The sequence below is a fragment of the Sus scrofa genome, chromosome 18 (assembly GCF_054392235.1).
Source record: "Sus scrofa isolate SSC_HxYL_T2T_F1_AM1 chromosome 18, Sscrofa_HxYL_maternal_Yorkshire_Landrace_v2.0, whole genome shotgun sequence".
NCBI lineage: Eukaryota > Metazoa > Chordata > Mammalia > Artiodactyla > Suidae > Sus > Sus scrofa.
In genome coordinates this window covers 63,632,645-63,654,001 of record NC_139400.1, presented here as the reverse complement: position 1 = coordinate 63,654,001, position 21,357 = coordinate 63,632,645, and the positions used below count along the sequence as shown (strand labels likewise).

Sequence of the window (21,357 nt, the reverse complement as noted above, 5' to 3'; positions counted from 1 at the left end):
ATTTCCCAAGGAGGAAGAAAGAATACAATCTTAGGAACACTTGCCTTAACTCATATTACTGCAGCCCAGGGCTGGGTATAGGCTGTGGCTGCAAGTACATTCCACCTGTTGCACAGCTGCTATTATTAGACATTTGCTAGGTGGCAGCACTGAGCTTCACACTTCTTTTCTTTGCTTACCGAGGCACCAGCGGCACACGGGCATACGGAAGTTCCCAGGCTAGGGGTCAAACCAGAGTTGCGACTGAAGGCCTATGCCCCAGCCACAGCAACACCGGATCCAAGCCACATCTCCGACCCGTGCCACAGCTTGCAGCAACTCCGGATCCTTAACCCACTGAGCAAGGGCAGAGATCAAACCCTTATCTTCATGGGCACTGTGCTGGGTTCTTAACACACTGAGCCACCACGGGAGCCTTTTTTTAAATTGAAGTAAGTTGATTTACAACGCTGTGTTCGTTTCAGGTGGACAGCTCTTCTCTTGCAGATTCTTTTCCATTACAGGTTATTCCAAGGTACTGAATACAGTTCCTTGAGCTACACAGTGGGTCCTGGTTGCTGTTTTATGTCTAGTAATCTGTGTTGTTCATCCCAACGCCTAATGTGTCCTCACCCTTCCCCTTTTGGTAAAACCATCATTTGTTTTCTACGTCTATAAGTCTCTGTTTTGTAAATCAGTTCATTTGTATCATTTATGTATGATGTCTACTATTCCTCTCAACTTTTCCTGTAAGTAGAGTAACTATTCTTTCTGTGTTTTATTTTTCCCTTTTTTAAAAATTAAAGTATATGGAGCTCCCATCATGGCGCAGCGGAAACAAATCAGACTAGGAACCATGAGGTTGTGGGTTCAACCCCTGGCCTCACTCAGTGGGTTAAGGATCCATCATTGCCATGAGCTGTGGTATAGGTCGCAGACACGGCTCGGATGTGGCGTTGCTGTGGCTGTGGTGTAGGTTGGTGGCAACAGCTCTGATTAGACCCCTACCCTGGGAACCTCCATATGCCGTGGGTGAGGCCCTAAAAAAGGCAAAAGACAAAGAAAAAAAAAAATTGAAGTATAGCTGATTTACAATGTTGTGCCAATTTCTCCTTTCCATGGTTTAGAGAAGAGGAAGCTGGGTGTTGAGAGAGGTTAAGCGACTTGCTCCAAGTGTCACTGCTGGTTCACCATAAAGCTCAGTGTGGACCCGTTTCTGTCAAAAGAAGCGGAGTGACCCTCGAGCAGCACAGGTACAGCATTCCCAGGGCTTCTCCCAGGAGTGACCGGTGTTGCAGGTGGCTCAACGCCGCTCCCCAGCCCCAGACTTTCTGGGGATCTGGACCAGACCAACTCTGAGTTCCGCAGCTGCTACCCGCGCGGGGAAGGACTCTGTGCTGCTGTCACAGCATCAAGAATTCAAAGCTACGGGCGCCAACAGGCTGAAAAACAAATTTTTTTTTTCTGTTTTGCTCTTTAGGGCCAAAGCCTTGGCATACGAAGGCTCCCAGGCTAGGGCTCTAATCAGAGCTACAGCCGCCAGCCTACACCACAGCCACAGCAACACAAAATCTGAGCCGCGTCTGCAATCCCAGGACCGGGGTGGCCCAAGGGCCATGACACTGATGGGGACTGGTTTGCATCTCTGCGAGGGACCTAAGCCAGCCTCCGCTCCTCCAAATCAGACTTGACCTGCCGCTGGTTTCCTGAGTGAGTCTGGTCAGTTATTTCGCACGAGGGGTTCTGGAGAGGTTTTCAAGCGTTTGGGTGATTCTCTCTCCCCCTTCTTCTTGAATGTCAATACCTCACACCTACTCTTCAGGTTTTTTCAGTTACCTTTAAAGAGCAGAGGGAGGGTGTTGTGCTCTGAAGCTGCCAACTCAAAATGAGGAACTGGTCCCAGCAAGTACTTGAAGGGTTTTTAAAAACTGTGAAAGGAGCCCGTCCAAGAACTCACACGGCCCCAGTGACGCCCCCAAGGCCCCAGGTTTTCTTGGACGAGACAGATCTTCCTCCCCAACCCCCACAAGGGCAGCAAGGCCCTCGGGGCACAAACAGGCCAGTCTACGTGGGCCTAAGGGTAAGGGACTTGCCACATGGTTCTCAAACCCACAGGCCAACCCTGCTTCAGGACCCAGGTCCTAATGCCTCAACCCCCTCAGCCTGCTCCCCAACTGCTCCTCGTCTCTCTGTATGAGAATTCCCAGTTCCCAGCTTTGAGTCATCCTGAATCTGACCTTGGAGCTCGTGTTACACAAGAAAGGAGGTATCTTTTTTAAAAGTCTACAGAACCTGAATATTTATACGCCACATCAAGATGTCCTTGAGGAGAAATGTAATTCTTGTCACCGATGGCTACTGAAAAATGACTTTCTGGATACACTAGTGGCGGTTTTTATCTTTCATAGGCTGACAGATAATGGGATTGCAAGTTCCAAGCAGTAATCTCCCCATTTTACGTGGTTTCAGGGGGCGGGGGCGGGGAGACAACACAAACCTGCAGAGGCCTGAACAGACAAGCCAACAAAATAACACCCTAGGCAAGAAGTCCCTGTCCTGTAGGAGAGCTGGGGGAACTCACACTTTCCCGGGAACTGACATTGTTCAACTTTGTGATGCAGAGGGAGAGGAGGGGCTCTGAGTTGCCCCAGAAGGCAAAGCCAGGACCGGCAGACTCCAGAATCCAAGTCCTTTCCCACTACATGATAGTCTAATATCGCAAGATGAGGTCTTAAAAATGGATCTGACTTTTCTCTGATGTCATGGAACACTTGTAATTTCCTTTGGTGGTTGTGATGCAATAAAAATAAATATTTGGTTTTACCCCCAGTTCCTGTGCACCGTTCCTAAATCCCTTGGACTCTCCAGCAATGAATGTCTTTCTTAGGCTAATGAGACGAATTGCTGGGGCGGGGAGTTAGTTCTGGATAGCTTCTGGATGGGGCTTGATAAGAAGCTTGGAACTTTCAGCCCCTCCCTCCAACCTTCAGGAAGGAAACAGGGGCAGGAGAGAGTCCACTCACCAAGGGCCAATGATTTAACCCGTCATTCACATGTAAGGAAACCCTAAACAATGGGGTTCAGGAAACTTCTGAGTTGGTGCGAATCCACATGCTGAGAGGGTGGTACACCCCAACTTCACAGGGTGGAAGCTCCTGTGCTCGAGACCCCCCCAGACCTCATCCTATGTACCCCCTCACCTAGCCTTCATTTGTATCCCCTATAATATCTTTTACGATAAACTGGTAAACGTAAGGAAAGTGAGTCCCTGAATTCTGTGACCCATTCTGGCAAATTACTACCCCTAAAGGGGGGTTGTGGGAACCCCACTCCCTGGTGATGAGTGATGCTGAGCACCTTTCCAGGCAACTGTTGGCCATCAGTGCCGTCTTTGGAAAAAGGTCTACTCGGATCTTTTGTCATTTTCTTAATCAGATTGTTTTTCCCATTGAGTTGCATGTATTGTTTACATACATTTTGTTTGTTTTGTGTTTTGAGGGCGGCACCCAAGGCATATGGAGGTTCCCAGGCTAGGGCTGAATCGGAGCTGCATCTGCAACCTACACCACAGCTCTCGGCAACGCCGGATCCTTAACCCACTGAGCGAGGCCAGGGATCGAACCTGCATCCTCGTGGATACTAGTTAGATTGGTTTCCACTGAGCCACGACGGGAACTCCAGTTTACGTATTTTGTGTATGGATCAGATATGTGATTCGCAAATGTTTTCTTCCATTCACAAGGCTGCCTTTTCACTGGGCTGGTGGTTCCTTTGCAGAAGCTTTTTAGTTCCATCTAGTCCCACTTGGTATTTGCTCGTGCTGCCTCTGCTTAATGGTGTCAAGAGTCAATACTTACTGCCAAGACGGTGTCAAGGAGCTCACTGCCTTCGTCTTCCTCTAGGATTTTTAAGGTTTCAGATCTCACACTCAAGTCTCTGACCATTTCGAGTTCATTTTTGTGTATGGTGTAGGACAGCAGTCCAGTCTCATCCTTTTACGTGTAGCTTCCAGTTTTCCGACACCGCTTACTAAAGAGATTATCCATTCCTCGCTGCGCATTCTTGGCTGCTTTGTTGTAAGCTAACTGGCGATACACGCGCGTGGGTTTACTTCCCGGCTCTCTTTTCTGTATTCTGTCCCAGTGATCTGTGTGTCCATTTTTACAACAAGTCCACCCTGTTCTGATTACCACAGTTTGAAATCAGGGGACATGACGTCTCCATCTTCGTTTCTTTTTCCTTTCTAGGGCCACACCTGCAGCACGTGGAAGTTCCCAGACTAGGGGTCTCATCGGAGCTGCAGCTGCCAGCCTACACCACAGCCACAGCGATGTGGGATCTTTAACCCACTGAGTGAGGCCAGAGATTGAACTCACGTCCACATGGATACCAGTCTGTAACCTGCTGAGCCACAGCGGGAACTCCTTCACCTTTGATCTTCTTTCCCAAAAGTGCCCTGGCTTTTCAGTCTCTCGTGGTTCCCCACAAAGCTTAGATTGTTCCATGTCTATGAAAAATGGCTTTGCAACCGTTTGATTTGCCAAGGCTCCTGTGCCTGCCTCAGATCCAGTTCTGAGATCACATCAGCAACTTGATCCAGCTCCAGCTTCAGAGACTTTCACAAATATAAGTATTTTTAATCAATTACAACTAATCAGGAGAAGAAAAAGAATGAGCAGCTAGCCTTCAACGTGTTCCCTCTGGACTCTCCTACCGGAACTCCACCGACAGGTGTGGTTTATGCGTAGGGAATTAACCCTTTGCTCCTCCCCCTCCCACCCTCATGCCATCCAATCATTAGCAACGTTTTACAGAAAAGACCCGAACCCCCAAGAGACCTCTGGGGCGGGAGCAGGGAGAAGATTTTAACGGCAACTGTATAGGCTTTGCAGGGCTGGTCCGCTGCGGGCCAGCCAGCGGGTCTCAGCAGTTCCTGGCCTCTCGCCGACTCTAGGGGCTGAGCGCCATGTTCTCCTCTAAACGCCAAACCACACTCTGCCGTGAGCAGCGGAGAGCTGGCAGCCAACGGGCACATCGGGGTGACCTGTCCGCACAGGATGGTTCCCAAGCTTTTGCCACCAGCCTTCTGTTTCCTTTATGGAGGGAGGCGAGGAGGAATCGGGAGCAGGGAAGAAGTCGGGGGACAGGAAAAGCAGCGAGGGGAGGGAGCAGGGGTCACACTGCCAATCAGATGCCACATGGAGAGCCCTCAACCAGCCAGACCACGGGCACGGCACGCGTGCCCACCATGGCCCAACACCTCAGATGCTGCTCTTCAGTTCGGCCTGCGGAGATGCATACTGGTTGTAGCAAAGGATTCAATAAAGCAAGACCTGACCACACACCCAGAATCCTAACCACAAAGGACCACTGGGCGGGGGGGGAGGGTGCTGTCTGAGTTCACCCCCTCCAGGAGAAGCTCCAACACACCATCCAAATCCACTCTCGAATGCCCCACGCGGCGGGATTTTCTCGGCCTCCCCTGGGAGGTTAACTCTTAGAGCTGAGCGGCCAGGGTTATTTTTCCTGATACTGTGCACCCATCTCTCCTTCTCTTCTCTTCATCCCTGTCATCCTGTGGGATAAGCTCCTGCCCTCGGCTCTGTCTTCTCCATGTTTACCAATTCATTTCCAGGGCCTACGTACTGCACTGCTTCAGCATCTATGCACTTAAGCCTCAGAGATCAAGAAGTGGCTGAGAAATGCAACGACAAATAAAGGCTCTGCCACCTGGCAGGCAGAGGCATCAACGAGACGTGAGCCCAAAATCTCACCAAGGAAAGGCTCGTCATCAATCCACACTCCACGCAGAGCCCCGCGACAATGGCAGGCTGGCTCTGCGGGGGGGGGAGGCTCTGCCAGTGGGACCCTGTCTGACCGTGATTCATATTCACAGCCTAATGCGTCCGCCCTCCTGCGCGATGCCTTTATGAAAGGCCAAATTTATCCCCCATGGAGCCTTCATTTCCTTCACTGGCTTCCATACTTTTCATCTCACTGTATTATCATGCAGAAATGGGTGGGTGGGACACAAATTCTCATGGTACGAAGTTTTGAGAGTTAAGAGCTTATCGGCTCCTTGTTTTGGGGAGAGGAGCCGAGGTGGGCTCTGAGAGCAGGCTGCCCGAGTGGGTGTCAGCCTCGTTTCTGTCCTGATGAATGTGGGGGATTTGGTGGCTTTCCCCCTACATGGAGAACCCTATCTCGCAATCCAGAAAAATACCAGTACTTAAAGACGACTGTTGGAGTTCCTGTTGTGGCTCAGCGGGTTAAGAACCCAACACAGTGTCTGTGAGGATGCCGGTTCAATCCTGGCCTCGCTCAGTGAGTGAAGGATCCGGTGTTGCCTTAAGCTGCCATGTAGGTCACGGATGCGGCTCAAATCCGGATCTGGTGCTGCTGTGGCTGTAGCACAGGCCAGCAGCTGCACCTGCATTTACTCCTAGCCTGTGAATTTCCATAGGCCATGGGTATGGCCCTAAAAAGAAAAGGCAGTGGCTGTTGAACCTCCAGCCCTTTTGTCAAGGGAGCCTCCCTTCATCCCCACCATCCCCCCTTCAGCCCCCTTCACCCCCTTTATGCCCCTTCATCCCCCACCCACCGCCTCTCGTTTTGTTTTGTTTTTTTCTTTTCTTTCGGCCCTAAAAGAAAAAAAAAATTGGCATATGGAAGTTCCCAGGCCAGGGGTCAAATCAGAGCTACAGCTGCCGGCCTCCACCACAGCCACAGCAACGCCAGGTCCAAGCCGCATCTGTGACCTACACCACAGCTCATCCTTAACCCAACGAGCGAGGCCAGGGATGGAACCTGCATCCTCGTGGATACTAGTCGGGTTCATTTCCACTAAGCCGCAAAGGGAACTCCAAGGCTGGTTTTTTTTTAAGAAGAGAGAACGAGAGATTTAGAAACACTTGGACGTGGTGCTCTGTTCACAGGGCTTCTTTTCATTTTCCTACGAACAGTTATTATACGGCGTTGAGATCAAAGTCATAGTCCCTGTTCTAAAGGAGCGCAGCCTGGTGGAGGCAACCGACTGTCAATGGGCAGTCGGGACTGTGACTCGGACGCGCTCCAATAAACACCCGACGCTGGGGGACTACACAGCACGGTCCTCAAGCCAGAGTGGGGTCCGTCACGCTTTGCACCGGGGACCTCCCTCCGAGCCACTCTCCAGGTTGTAGTCGGAGTGAGCTTTTAAAGACGGGACGGGCGTCAGGCCGCTCCTTTGCTTAGAAGATGCCAGGGGCCATCTGCGTCTTCACACCAAATCCAAACATCCTAGCGGGGCAGCCACCACCGGGCCCAGTCCCGCTCGGCAGCCCCTCCTGCTGGCGCTCCTCCACGGTGCCTCAGACCCAGCTCCGCCGCCCTGCTTTCACGCCCTGGCCTTCGTGAGAGGCCCTGGGAGCTCACCTGCCCCCCAACCCACCCCCACCACGGGAGGACACGGCGAGCCATCGGCATTCCGCAACCCGCAAGTGGGTGCCCACGGAACCTGCCTGGGCTGGCACCCTGATCTGGGACTTCCAGCCTCCAGAACGGTGAGAAATACGTTTCTGCCATTTATAAGCTCCCCCGTCTGCGGTCTTTTGTGACAGCAGCCCCAAGAGACGAGGGCGGATTCTAAGGTCGCTTCCTCGGAGGGTTCAGGGATGTCACACAGACCAGCTCCGAGGGCAAAGGGAAAGGGGACCGTCGAGTTCTGTGGCGTCCTGGGCTGGCCTCTCGACTTCAGCGACAGGACCATTTAGTTACACCCTCCCCTGCCAGGATTCCTCTGCCAGCAGCAAAGGGAAAAGCGTGAACATTTTAAATGATTCGAGCCAGCTTGTCAGCATGTTCTTCAAATCACTCTACAAATATATTTCCTCTTCGCTAACAAGATGCACCCCCTCAGCTGGCAGAGAAGGTGAGTGTGCCGGATGATCAGCCAGAACTGGCTCTACCTTGGCCCTGCTTTCCCTTCTCTGTGAGAGCATCACCCCAACAACAGCCATCTTCTGTTTAAACGAAGAAAAAAGAAACATATGGTAAAGTCATTTTCTCTTCTAAACTGCCCTAGGTTAGAGCTCAGAAAGCCCTAGGCAGGAGTTCCCATCCTGGAGCAGCGGAAACGAATCTGACTGGGAACCAGGAGGTTGTGGGTTCGACCCCTGGCCTCGGTCAGTGGGTTAAGAATCCCGCATTGCCGTGAGCTGTGGTGTAGGTCGCAGATGCAGCTCTGTGCTGTGGCTGTGGTGTAGGCTGACAGCTACAGCTCCGATTGGACCCCTAGCCTGGGAACTTCCATATGCCAGAGGTGCAGCCCTAAAAAAAAAAAAAGCAAATGTTAATCTCTTCCTGAGACACCCAAAAATGTTTACCAGCTACGTGGACATCCCGTAAGCCCCGCGGACCCTCAGAGGGTTCGCAGGGAAATCGCAAATCGCACCTATTTGGCGGGACCTACCGCTCATTTTATTTTTTGCCCAGAATCCTGCTTCACAGAACCATAGAAACTTCTGAATCTGAACCAACCCACAAAGGGTAAAGCAAACAGCTGAAGTCCTTCCTCCTAATAAGATGACTTTTGCTTAATTCTGCCTTTCCGTCATCTGCTCCTAAACCTCGAAAGCGGCTGAGAACAGTCACGAGTGCTTTTTTTGAACCTGCAGCCCACGAACCAACTTCTGGGGCTATGCCACCTCCACCACCCACCACCTGATGACTTGGGAAGAGGTGGAAACTGCCCGACAAGATTTGGTGATTTACACGTGAATGGAGGTGCCAACAGAAACTGAAGGCTCTAGAGGAATTTCACTCACACCTACTGCCCCTGCCTCTCCCCACAGAGGGAACTGTCAGAGGTGCAGGGAAAGGGTTTTGCCCTGAACTCAACAGCTCATGAGAAGCTGAGAAGAGGACAAGAAAGGAGCCAAAAAGCCGAGCCGACTCGACTAAATAAATAGCGGGACTCGACTGGTCCGCTTCACCACGCAGGAGGTGCTTCCGTTTCATCACCAGAGTAAATTCCGACCAGAAAGGGACAGAACACTGGCATTTTGATCCAGGCAGCTTCACAGAGACATACATGTACACAAGCACACAACACACACGCAAGCACACAGGCTCATGTACACGTTTCCTGCCCAGCCAGCTCAGCTCTGCATGTTGAAAGCTCTACGCAAGGAAGCCTGGAAGATGTCCACGGACTGCCGACAAGATTCAAAGGCATGGAATTTCACAAATCTTTACAGAAGAACCTGGAGCCCTTGCCAGTGGGCATTTGAAATACGTCCCTCCACTCCTCTGGCTGGAACAGGAGAACAAATCATCGACGACGTGCAGCGAGTCCCACAGAACATGTGACCCTCAAGCCCGATGCCCGCTGTCCTTTCTTCAAGAACTAGGAATCCGTGACGTTACCAGCACCTTCAGTCACTGGGCAAATTAGAAACCAGGGCTGTGTCACTTCGGCTCCTGAAATAAGGAGGCAAGAGCCGCATTACCAAAAAAGCACCTGCAGGGCGGGGCTCTGGTGAATGCCAAGTGCTTGGGCCACATCCGCTGCAGGGCACCCTACGGTATCTCTTCAGGTGCACACACAGCACGAGGGTAAACTGTTCTGTGCACATGGGTGAAGTATTTCTCTTCCATCAGCTTTCTTGCCTGTAGGAAAATAACAGCAGTTCTTTGCGCTTATGCCAGATGCGTTTTACAATGGAAGCCGCAGCCCGCTTCTAAGCAAATGTTGAAATCAGCAGCTCTGGATGAAATGGAATTGTCTGCACTGATCTTCCAGATAAAAGATGCTCTTCTGTAGAAAATGACTGTCCCAAAATACAGAATTAATTCAACCACGTGCTTCAGAAGATTGTGAAGTAAAAACCAGCACTTGCTGAGTAAAATCCCGACACCGAAAGAGAAACGCAGCGCAGTGCGAAGTCCCTGATCCCAACACCAACCTGCCAGGGAAGAACAGCCACCCCCATTCCAGAGATGGGACAGTCAAAGAGGCTGAGCCGATCGCCCAGAAACGTGGGGCTCAGAAGCGGAGGGAAGGGGACCTGGCTCTCCACACTCGACTGTCACCCGAGCTGCTTGTGCACGCGCCTAGCCTGGAAGGACGGGGCCTCGACGCTCTTGCCCTGGCTTCTCGAGCCACAATTAAACACAGTTTTCGAAAGTCCCCCGTCCACAAAGGGGTGCTAATGCCCACAGGCACTGAGCAACGGGTGGCAGTACTGCACGCAGACGATACGCTCTCACACCGCTGCTGTTAGTAATCGCAAGTAGGGTCAGCACGAACTGGGGAAAGAGCTGATGACGCGGGAAGCTAGGGATAACCCAGCGCATCCTTCCATTTACGCACTTACCCTCTCGACACACGCCCACCGAGTGCCTGCAGGTTGTGCACTGCCCCAGACCCTGAGGACGCAGAAGCACGCACGACACGCAGCACCCCTAGCTCACAGACCTTCTACTGTGAGGGCGAAGACAAGCAATAAATAGTATCTTCACCACGGCGAGACCTGGAAAACACCACGGTGACCAAGTGATGGGAGTTAGTGTCATGTGAAGGTCATTTATCCCCTGACGGGATGTGATTAAAAGGACAGCTCACCTCGCTGGTATTCCTTCCCCAAAAAACATAACTCTAGGCTAACTCTTAAAAATTATCAGGCAAACTCATACTGGGGACAGTCTTCAGGATGCCTTGCCAGTACTCCACAGAGATGTCAAGGTCATGAAAAACAAGCAAATTTACAAACATGCGGCAACTAAACAACATACTCCTTAACAACCAAAAAGTCAGAGAGTAAATCAAAAGAGAAATCTAAAAATATCTCAGGAGTTCCCTTCGTGGCGCAGTGGTTAACGAATCCGACTAGGAACCATGAGGTTGCGGGTTCGATCCCTGCCCTTGCTCAGTGGGTCAAGGTTCCGGCGTTGCCGTGAGCTGTGGTGTAGGTCGCAGACGCGGCTCGGATCCTGCGTTGCTGTGGCTCTGGCGTAGGCTGGCAGCTACAGCTCCGATTTGACCCCTAGCCTGGGAACCTCCATATGCCGCGGGAGCGGCCCAAGAAATGGCAAAAAGACAAAAAAAAAAATAAAAAAAAAAAAAAATAAATAAAAATATCTCAAAACTAATGAAGACAGGAATGCAACATACTAAAGCTTATGGGATGTTGCAGAAGTAGTTCTTTGAGGGAAGTCTATGACAATAAATGCATTTATTAAGACAAAAGAAAGAACTCAGAACAACCTAACTTTACAACTTTAGGACCTAGAAAGGGAAGAACAAACCAAGCCCAAGATAACCAGGAAAAGGCAATGATAAAAATCAGAACAGAAATAAGTCAAACAGAGACTAGAAAAACAACAGAAAATATCTAAGAGCTGGATTGTTTGAAAAGATTAAAAAAAGACTAAATCTTTACCCAAATTAAGAAAAAAAGAGAATACGCAAAGTCAGATGAATGGGGGGAGTCATAACTGATACCACAAAAGTACCCAGGAGCATAAGAAACCACCATGAGCAAACAGACGCCAAGAAATCGGACAAATTCCCAGAAACACACAACCTGTCGAGACTGAATCATAAAGAAATGGAAAATCTGACCAGACCAGCAATGAGTAAGGACATTGAATCAGTAACCAAAAACTTCCTAATACAGAAAAGCCCAGGACCAGATGGGGTTCACTGGCAAATTCATCCAAACATTTTAAAAAGGACTACTGCCTTCTCAAGCTTTTCTAAAAAAGTCAAAAAGGATGAAACACTCCCAAACTCATTTTTACAAAGCCAGCACTACCCTGATACCAAAGCCAGATAAAGACACTACACGAAAAGAAAATCATAGATCAATTATTTCTGATGAAAATAGATACTTAAAAACTCTCAACAAAATATTAGCAAATCAAATATAATAGTACACTAAATGGATCATACACCATGATAAAGAGGGATTTATCTCTGGGATGTAAGAAGAGTTCAACAAATGAAATCAATAAGTATGATTCACCGTATTAATAGAATAAAAGATAAAAATTGTATAAGCATCTAAACAGATGCAAAAAAGCATGTGACAAAATACAGCATTATTTCATGATTTAAAAAAAAATCTCAGGAGTTCCCATCGTGGCTCAGTAGAAACAAATCTAACTAGTATCCATGAGTACAGAGGTTCGATCCCTGGCCTCACTCAGTGGATTAGGGATCCGGTGTTGCCATGAGCTGCAGTGTAGGCCAGCAACTACAGCTCTGATTCGACCCCTAGCCTGGGAACCTCCACATGCCGCGGGAGTGGCCCTAAATAAAGACAAAAAAACCCTCAACAAAGTGGGTATAGAAAGGATGTATCTCAACATAGTAAGTGTTATAACCAACAAACTCATAGTTCACATCATACTCAGTGATGAAAGACGAAGTTTTTCCTATAAGATCGGAAAGAAAACTAGGGTGCAAACCATCACCACTCTTATTCAATACAGCCCTAAAAGTTCCAGCTATAGAGCAATCAAGCAAGATAAAGAAATAAAAGACTGGAGCTCCCATCATGGTGCAGCAGAAACAAGTCTGACTAGGAACCATGAGGTTGCGGGTTTGATCCTTGGCCTCACTCAGTGGGTTAAGGATCCGGCATTGCCATGAGCTATGGTGTAGGTCACAGACTCAGCTCGGATCTGGCATTACTGTGACTCTGGCGTAGGCTGGCAGCTGCAGCTCCGATTAGACCCCCAGTCTGGGAACCTCCATATGCCGCAGGTGTGGCCCTAAAAAGACAAAAGAGAAAGAAAGAAAGAAAGAAAGAAAGAAAGAAAGAAAGAAAGAAAGAAAGAAAGAAAGAAAGAAAGAAAGGAAGGAAGGAAGGAAGGAAGGAAGGAAGAAAGGAAGGAAGGAAGAAAAAGAAAGACCATCTAAATCAGAAAGGAAGAAGTAAAATTGTCTTTATTTACAGATGATATGACTATATATTTAAAAAGAAATCCTAGACTAAACCAAAAAAACTGTTGGAACTAATCAATGAATTCAGTAAAATTGCAGGACACAAAATCAATATACATAAATCAGCTTTATTTATTTATTTATTTAATCTTTTGAGGGCTGCACCCACGGCATATGGGAGTTCCCAGGCTTAGGGATCGAATAGGAGCTGTAGCTGCCAGACTATGCCACAGTCACAGCAGTGCCAGATCCGAGCCATGTCTGCAACCTATACCACAGCTCACAACAAAGCCAGATCCTTAACCCACCAAGCGAGGCCAGGGATCAAACCCACTTCCTCATAGATACTAGTTGGGTTTGTTACCACTGTGCCACCACAGGAACTCCATAATTTTATAAACAAACAACAAAATATCTGAAAAAGAAACAAAACAACCCCATTCACAATAGCATCAAAAACAATAAATACTTAAGAATAAAAAAATAAGGGAGTGAAACATCTATACAATGAAAACTATAAAGCCGATGGAAAAAAGTGAAGAAAAAAATTGAAAGATAACCCATATTCATCAGTTGGAAGAGTAAATATTGTTAAGATGTCCCCACTGCCCAAAGCCACAATCCCCATCAAAAACCAAGTGCCATTTTTCACAGAAATAGAGAAAATAATCCAAAATTTCTATGGAACCAAAGAAGAACCCAAATAGCCAAAGTAATCAGGAGAAAGAAGAACAAAACTGGAGGCAACTGATTTCAACTATCTTACAAAGCTACAGTACAGGAGTTCCCATCGTGGCGCATCGGTTCCTAGTGATCCGACTAGGAACCATGAGGTTGCGGGTTCGATCCCTGCCCTTGCTCAGTGGGTCAAGGATCCGGCGTTGCCATGAGCTGTGGTGTAGGTTGCAGACGCGGCTCAGATCCCACGTTGCTGTGGCTTCAGTGTAGGCCGGTGGCTACAGCTCCAATTAGACTCCTAGCCTGGGAAACTCCATATGCCATGGAAGCGGCCCAAAGAAATGGCAAAAAGACAAAAAAAAAAAAAAAAAAAAAGCTACAGTACAGTTTTTAGTGTGCTACTGAAATAAAAACAGACAAATAGACCAATGGAACAGAACAGAGAAAGAGAACCCAGAAATAAACCCCCGCATGTATAGTCAACAAATATTTGCCAAGGGCACCAAGGATGTTCAATGGGGGAAGGATAACCTCTTCAATAAATGATGCTGGGAAAACTGGCTAACCACGTGCCGAAAAATAAAATGGGACCCTATCTCACACGCTCAAAGCTAACCTGAAATGGATTGAAGACTTAAAACATACCACCTAAACCCATAAAACTTCTAGAAGAAAATGGGTAAATTCACCGCTGGTCTTGGCAATGACTTTTCAGATGTGACACCAAAAGCACAGGCGACAAAAGCAAAAATCAACAAGTGGAACCACATCAAACTAACAAGCAAAAGAAACAACAACATAAAAATGCCATCTACAGAATGGGTGAAAATATCTGTAAACTATATACCTATCTCATAAGGGGTTAACATCCAAAATATATTTTTTAAAAACTCATGCAACTCAATAACAAAACACAAACAAAACAATCTCCTTTTAAAATGGGCAGAGGAGGAGTTCCCTTTGTGGCTCAGCAGTAACGAACCCGACCATGAGGATGTGGGTTCGATCCCTGGCCTCGCTCAGTGGGTTAAGGATCCAGCATTACCATGAGCTGAAGCATAGGTCATAGACGTGGCTCAGATCCCGAGTTGCTACGGCTGTGGTGTAGGCCGGCAGCTGCAGCTCCAATTCAACCCCTAGCCTACGAACTTCCATATGCTTCTAGTACAGCTCTAAAAAAGAGAAAAAAGATAAAATGGGCAACATCACTAATCATCACAAAAATGCAAGTCAAAACTAAAATGAGATATCCCCTCACACCTGTTAGAATGGCTATCATCAGAAAGACAAGAGATAACAAGCCTTGGCGAGGACGTGGAGAAACGGGAACTCTTGTGCACTCTTGCCAGGAATGTAAACTGGTTCAGGCACTAAAGAAAACACATAAGAGGTTCCCCAACAAATGAAAAAAAAAAGGAACTATCCTAAGATCAAGCAATCACACGTATGGGTATATATACAAAGGAACAAAAAATAGGTTTCTGCAGCATTATTCCCAACAGCCAAGACATGAAGTAACCTGTATACCCATCAATGGATGAATGGACAAAGACGTGGTTTCTGAGTGCCGTGAAGCAGTACTCAGCCATGAGAAAGGAGGAGACCCTGCCATTTGCAACAATGTGGATGGGCCTGAGGGCCCTGGGCCAAGTGAGATGAGTCAGACGGAGACAAGTACTGCATGACACCACCTACATGTGAAACCTTAAAAGGCTGAACTTGGAGAAACAGAGTAGAATGGTGGTTACCAGGGACTGGCAGGAGGCGGGGGGGCCTGTGGAGATACTGATCAAAGGTTATAAACTTGCAGTTAGAAGGTAAATATTTTCTGGAGATCTAATGTAGAGCATTAGCCAAAACAAACAAAAAAAAAGACAAAAATACTCCAGGAACTAATAAGCAATTACAGGAAGGTTTCAGTTAATATACAAAAATCAGTCACTTTGCCTTATACTGACAATGAGCAAATGGAATATAAAATAAAACACATGCGCATTTACGTTAGCATTCCTAAAAATGAAATACTTAGGTAGAAACCTAACAAAACATGAGGAAAACTACGAAATCTAAGATGTCGAAGCAGAACTAAGCGAACGAAGAGGCATTTCCAGATTTGGGGCATTAGGAGCAGGCCTGCTGCGAGCAGCCCAGCACATGTCCTTCAGCGCTGCACACACTCACTCCTGTCGGACGTGCACCAGGGAGTGGAAGTGCTGAGCTGCGTTCGGTGTGGGGCCACGTGTGCATTCCGACACTGCCGAGGATCCAAGGTGATGTCACAAGCCTACACGCCCACCATCAGCGTCTGGGAATTCCGGGTGCTTCCCACCCTTCTCACAGCCCTGCCCCAACCCTCCTGGACGTGCGAGATCAGCAGCTCACAACATGGAGCCTTTCAATCCGCGAAACTCTAGTTTTTCCCAGCATTTTATAGTTTTTAACACGGAAGTTTTATACATTTTTGTTACTTATTCGCAAATACTGGATGATGTGATCCTATCATAAATGTTACAATTTTTTAACTTTATTTTTCTATGTGTCAGTGACTTGTCTAGCTCCTGGTTTGCCTTGTTTGCTAAGGTCCTTTTCATTGGGACTGGGCAGTGGATAGTCTCAAGGGCTTGTGTCGCTGCATCCGCTGTGGTGATCGTCTAATCTTTATGGCTTTTTCCTCAGACATGAATTTTGTTTGTTTGTTTTTTGTGGGTTTTTTTGGTCTTTTTGCCTTTTTTAGGGCCACACCAGCAGCATACGGAGGTTCCCAGGCTAGGGGCCTAATCGGAGCTGTAGCCATCGGCCTACACCACAGCCACAGCAACACAGGATCCGAGCTGCGTCTGCAACCTACACCACAGCTCATGACAACGCTGGATCCTTAACCCACTGAGCGAGGCCAGGGATGGAACCCGCAGCTTTGTGGTTCCCAGTCGGATTCATTAACCACTGAGCCACGGCAGGAACTGCTGAATTTTTTTTTTTTTTTTTTTTTTTTTTTTTTAATGGCTGCACCCGCAGCATACTGAAGTTCCCAGGCCAGGAGTCGAACCACAGCTGCAGCTGCCAGCCTACACCTCAGCCACGGGAACATCTGCATGATGTGAGCAGCATCTGCAACCTACGCCGAAGTTTTGCAGCAATACTAGGCCCTTAACCCACTGAGCGCGGCCAGGGATCCAACGCGCATCCTCACGGACACTGTCAGGTTCTTAACCCACTGAACCACAACAGGCACCTCCAACATGCAAACTTGTAAAGTGTGCCATGCGATAAACACTGAGACGCTCGCAGCTGAGAAGTTATCACACGTCAAGACAATGAGCGTATCCACGTAATCCTTCCATCCTCCCGCCTCACCCTCCACCTGCCATCTCTTGGCCACCATTGATCTGCCGGCTGTCACTAGAGGTTCGTTTTCATTGCCTGGAGTTTTATACAAATTGACTCAGCATATATATCCTTTTTTGTACGGCTTCTTTCACTTAGCATGATGATTCTGAAATGTATCGATGCTGGTGTGGCATCAACGGCCGATCCTTTTCAGTGCTGGGCAGTCACATCCATAGGACAGACTACAATGCAGCTATGACAAAACAACAGCAAACCTGCTGTCACTGCTGGATCATCATGCACAAGCCTCTGCACGGACAGAGGCTTTAATTTCTCTTGGGCAAATACCTACCAGTGAAATCGTTGGGTTACACAGTAATTTTTTAAGAAAGTGCCAGGGTGTTTTACTAAGTGGCTCTCACATTTTTGGCATCTGACCTCCAGAGGCAGAATCTGAGAGTTCCAGTTCCTTCACATCCTCACCAGCAACTGGTACGGTCATTGCTTTTCCTACTGGCCATTCTAACAGGGGTGTAGTGGCGTCCTGTGGTTTTGATTTGATTTACCTGATGATCAGTGATGCTGGACTTCTTTTCATCTGCCTGCCTTCCTTGAGGACTGTCTGTCCTCATCTCCTGTACTGCATGTTTTCAGAAGGGCCAGCAAAGTTGAGGCATAGCGAAGTATCAGGAATAAAACTTCTTCCGTCTTTTTTCTCCCTCAGTCTCTCTTTCCATTATCTTACAAGATTCGACCTTTTTGTCGGAAGTTGCTCAATATTTTTTTTTTTTTTTTTGGCTGCGCCCAGGGCATGCTGAAGTTCCGGGCCAGGGATCGAATCTGCACCAGAGCAGTGACCCAAGCCACAGCAGTGACGACGCTGGACACTTAACCCACCGAGCCACCAGGGAACTCTCACCAGTATTTTCTTCATAATACTTTGTCTTTTAGAGCAGCTTTAGGTTTGCACCAAAACTGGGCACAAGACAGAGATGTCCCACATAGCTCCTGCCCCTGCCCCAGCCTCCCCGAACTGCGGTAGGACATTCCTTTCAACTGATGGATCTACGTGGACACGTCCTTATCACCCAGAGTCTACAGTTTCTTTCAGGGGTCACTCTCGGTGTTGCACATTCCATGGTTTGCACAAATTTATAACAGAGTGTATCTACCACGGTAAGATTCATACAGGGTAGTTTCACCGCCCGCAAGCCCTTTGAGCCTCACTTATTCATCCCTCTCTGCCAGCTCAACCCTACAATAGACAGTCTCTTCACACCAGGTTCTTTCACTTAATAACATGCATCAAGTTCCCCCCATGTCCTTCCAGGGCTTGATGGTTCATTTCTTACTATCACTGGGTAATAGTCTACCATTCAGATGTAACGGAACCTACCAATTCACCTACTGAAGGACATCTTGGTTGCTTCTAAGTGGGGGGGACTCACTCCAGGGCCTCCTGGGCCTCCAGGGAGTCATCAATTACTGTTCAGGTTTTCCTACCCTGGCACTGCTGTCTGCTTTGGGGTTTATGCTCCAGTATGCTGTGATTCTGTGTCCACTTTCTGTCTCTCCAATTTGGGAGAGATAGTCTGCCCTGGGATCTCATTTCTCTAATGCATCTGGAAGAAGAGCTGTTGATTGTTCTATCTGTTCAGTATTTCAATCGTTATTAGGACAGAGTGGCAACTTCTACTCTCTCACGGGCCAAAGTCTCTCGGTTACTTTTTGATTAAAGACATCTAATGAGTATAAAGTGGTACCTCACTGTGGTTCTGACCGAAACATTTGGTTTTAGTGGTACATAATATAACGGTACATCTTAAAATTTATGGCACGATTTCCATTTTATGGATGAGAAAACCGAGACAGAGACAAGTTCGGTCCAAGGCCACACAGCTAGAAGCGCTAAATTTTGACTGAACCCCAGTGGTCTAAAACCAGAGCCCATACTCTATCGCGGGTTTTTTTAACCAACTAGATTTCAATTACATGATAAATAACTATACAAGTGAATATAACTTTGGCATCCCACAAAACATTTTTGATGTCTAGATTTGTATGATGCAGCTTTTAATCTTACACTTGCATGTGCTTCACCATTTTCAAAGCTTCTTCTTTTTCCATTCTCACTCTGCTAGCCATCTTGAAGTAACACTGCTTAGTATAAACTGCACTGTCGAGTTTGGCTTTATAGTGTAAAACTGAGGTTACATCATTATCAGAGACACCGTGTTCTCCAAACACTGACGGTGAAATCTGTGCGACAAGATAACAGGCTTTCTTCAAAACTAGCCTTTGACCTTCTGTTTTGATCTAGAACTGTAACCTATTGACTTTTTAAAATTTCATCTTCTCTTCTGTTAATTTTTTTAAACGAGATATTTCTCATACCATAAAATTCACCTTTCAAAGTATACAGTTCAGTGGCTTTTAGTATATTCACAAAGGTGCGTGCTATCAACATTATCTAATTCCAGAATATTTTCATTATTCCACAGAAAACCTTGCACCACCTGCAGGCCCCTCCACTTCACCCTCCTCCTGACCCGTGACAGACAATCTTCAGCTCTGTGGATCTGCCTATTCTAGACAGTTTACATAATGAAATCACATAATACGTGGCCTTTGGGGACTGGCTTCTTTTCACTTGGCACACTGTTTTCAAGGTTCACCCGTGCCGAAGCAGGTTCCGGACTTCATTCTCTTTATGGCTGAATGATAGTCCCTTGCACAGACATCTGCCTTCCAGGGCCATATTCAACCAACTCCCCTCACGACCGCGCCTTTCAAAACGTGAGGGCACAGGTGTGCTACCCCCTGACACTGAGAACCCAGGAAGAAGAGTGGGTTTGGGGCAGAAAGACAATGAGTTCAGTTTTACACAGATTAAGTAGGAGGTTCCTCTGGTACTTCTTTGTACAAATGTCCAACCTATAGCTGAACGCGCAAGTCTAAAGCAGAGGTAAGGTCTGGTGTAACGACACCCATGAGGAGAGGGTGAGGTGAGGCAGCTGGATGCTGTTTGAAACCATGAGAGCATGAGGAAATACCTAGAAAGATCAGCGAGCACATACAGTACTCACATCTGCAGGGCTCTGCAGGGTAACACGTGTACGCCTAGCAGCTTCACAAGTTAAAGTCCTCCTTACCTTAGACCTGGGCTCTCCAGGGAAGCTCCCTCAGAGTGGTCGCTCAGGGGTCCAGGCTGGCTCTGTCTTGCGACCCCACCATCCCAGTTCACGGCCCCTTGGATTGCTGGGAAGTGGGAAGAGACAGCTGGGGCTCAGATAAGCGCTTTAAGAGCCTAAGCTGCGGGGAGTTCCCATTGCAGTTCAGCAGGTTACGAATTCTCAGGCCCTGACTTTAGAGGCCATGTTTTTAATGCTCTCCTATCATTTTCACTGCTAGCAATGACTTTATTTTTCCAGTACATATTTCACGGCTTCGAGAAAACGCCATGTAAGCAATTAAAAGTCAGCACCCAAAGACTCCAGTGACTAACTGGATGCCCCGGAGGTTCACAGAACATGAAAATTTAGAAGGGACAAGAAAAAGTGGAAAACTACTTCCCTTGGCATCAAGAGCTCTGGAGTTGTGCTGGCTGGTCGCCAGAGACAATGATTAAAGCCAGTATATGTGCGAAGCTTTGAAGAGGAACCGAGAAAGGTCTGTGCCCTCTCGGAGTTTATTACACCAACCACAAAAGAGCAGTTGGCAAAAGGCACAAATAAAGTGTGGAAGACTGAGATAAAGAATGAAACTGAGCAAGAGATGGGAAAGAGAAGGACATAAAAAAGAGTTATTGAAGGCTTTGAAAGACGAGACAAGGATGAACGATAAGCAGAAGACTTGGGAGAGAACAGAGTGAATCCTGAAGCTTGACCTCATCATAGGGTATTTATATAAGAGATACTGAGATGCAAGATAAGTTTACTAAATATTTTGAGTAAGTTCACACTGTGACACCAAAATTTATGCAGGAGACGTCGTTGTTATTTATAGCTCATTAAAAAAAAAAAAAAGGAAAGGAAAGGAAAGCTCTTTTGGAAAAAATAGAATCATACACTTGAAAGGACCTTGAAAGATCAAGTTCTTGACAACGGAGTAGGCTGTCAGTCTCCAGCCACTGGCACCTGTGGGATTCCCCTCAGATTTCTAGCCAAGGCATCCAGGGCATTCCCCCAGCCACTACTGAGCAGGGCAGGGGTACCTAGGCCTGGCCATGTGTGCCTAATGCAGAATTCCTCTTTGCCCTTTGCTCCAGACCCCTCTTGTATGTTAGCCGAGACTTGCCCAGATCTACCTACTGCCTGAAGCTCCCCCTGCCCAATCCCACTTCCTTCTCCCTTCCTATCTTAGCATGGGGATCAGCTCGGCACCCCTTTATATAAGCTTTCCCTGCCTAATCATGCTTCCTCCTCTTCCACAGGTATTGTGCCCCC

The 21,357-nt window shown here is 47.6% G+C and overlaps 1 protein-coding gene across 44 annotated transcripts in view; it reads right to left on the bottom strand.

Annotated features, from left to right (window-relative positions):
* LOC102158154 (uncharacterized) overlaps positions 1-21,357 on the bottom strand; it is a 145,383-nt gene that overhangs the window by 120,181 nt on the left and 3,845 nt on the right. For 13 of the 44 annotated variants that reach the window (XM_085004930.1, XM_085004955.1, XM_085004920.1 and 10 more), the window contains one exon: positions 20,065-20,170. The exons of the other annotated variants lie outside the window; for them this stretch is intronic. The gene's annotated coding sequence lies outside the window, so the exon portion shown is untranslated. The remainder of the gene's footprint in view (positions 1-20,064; positions 20,171-21,357) is intronic. 44 annotated transcript variants of the gene reach the window in all.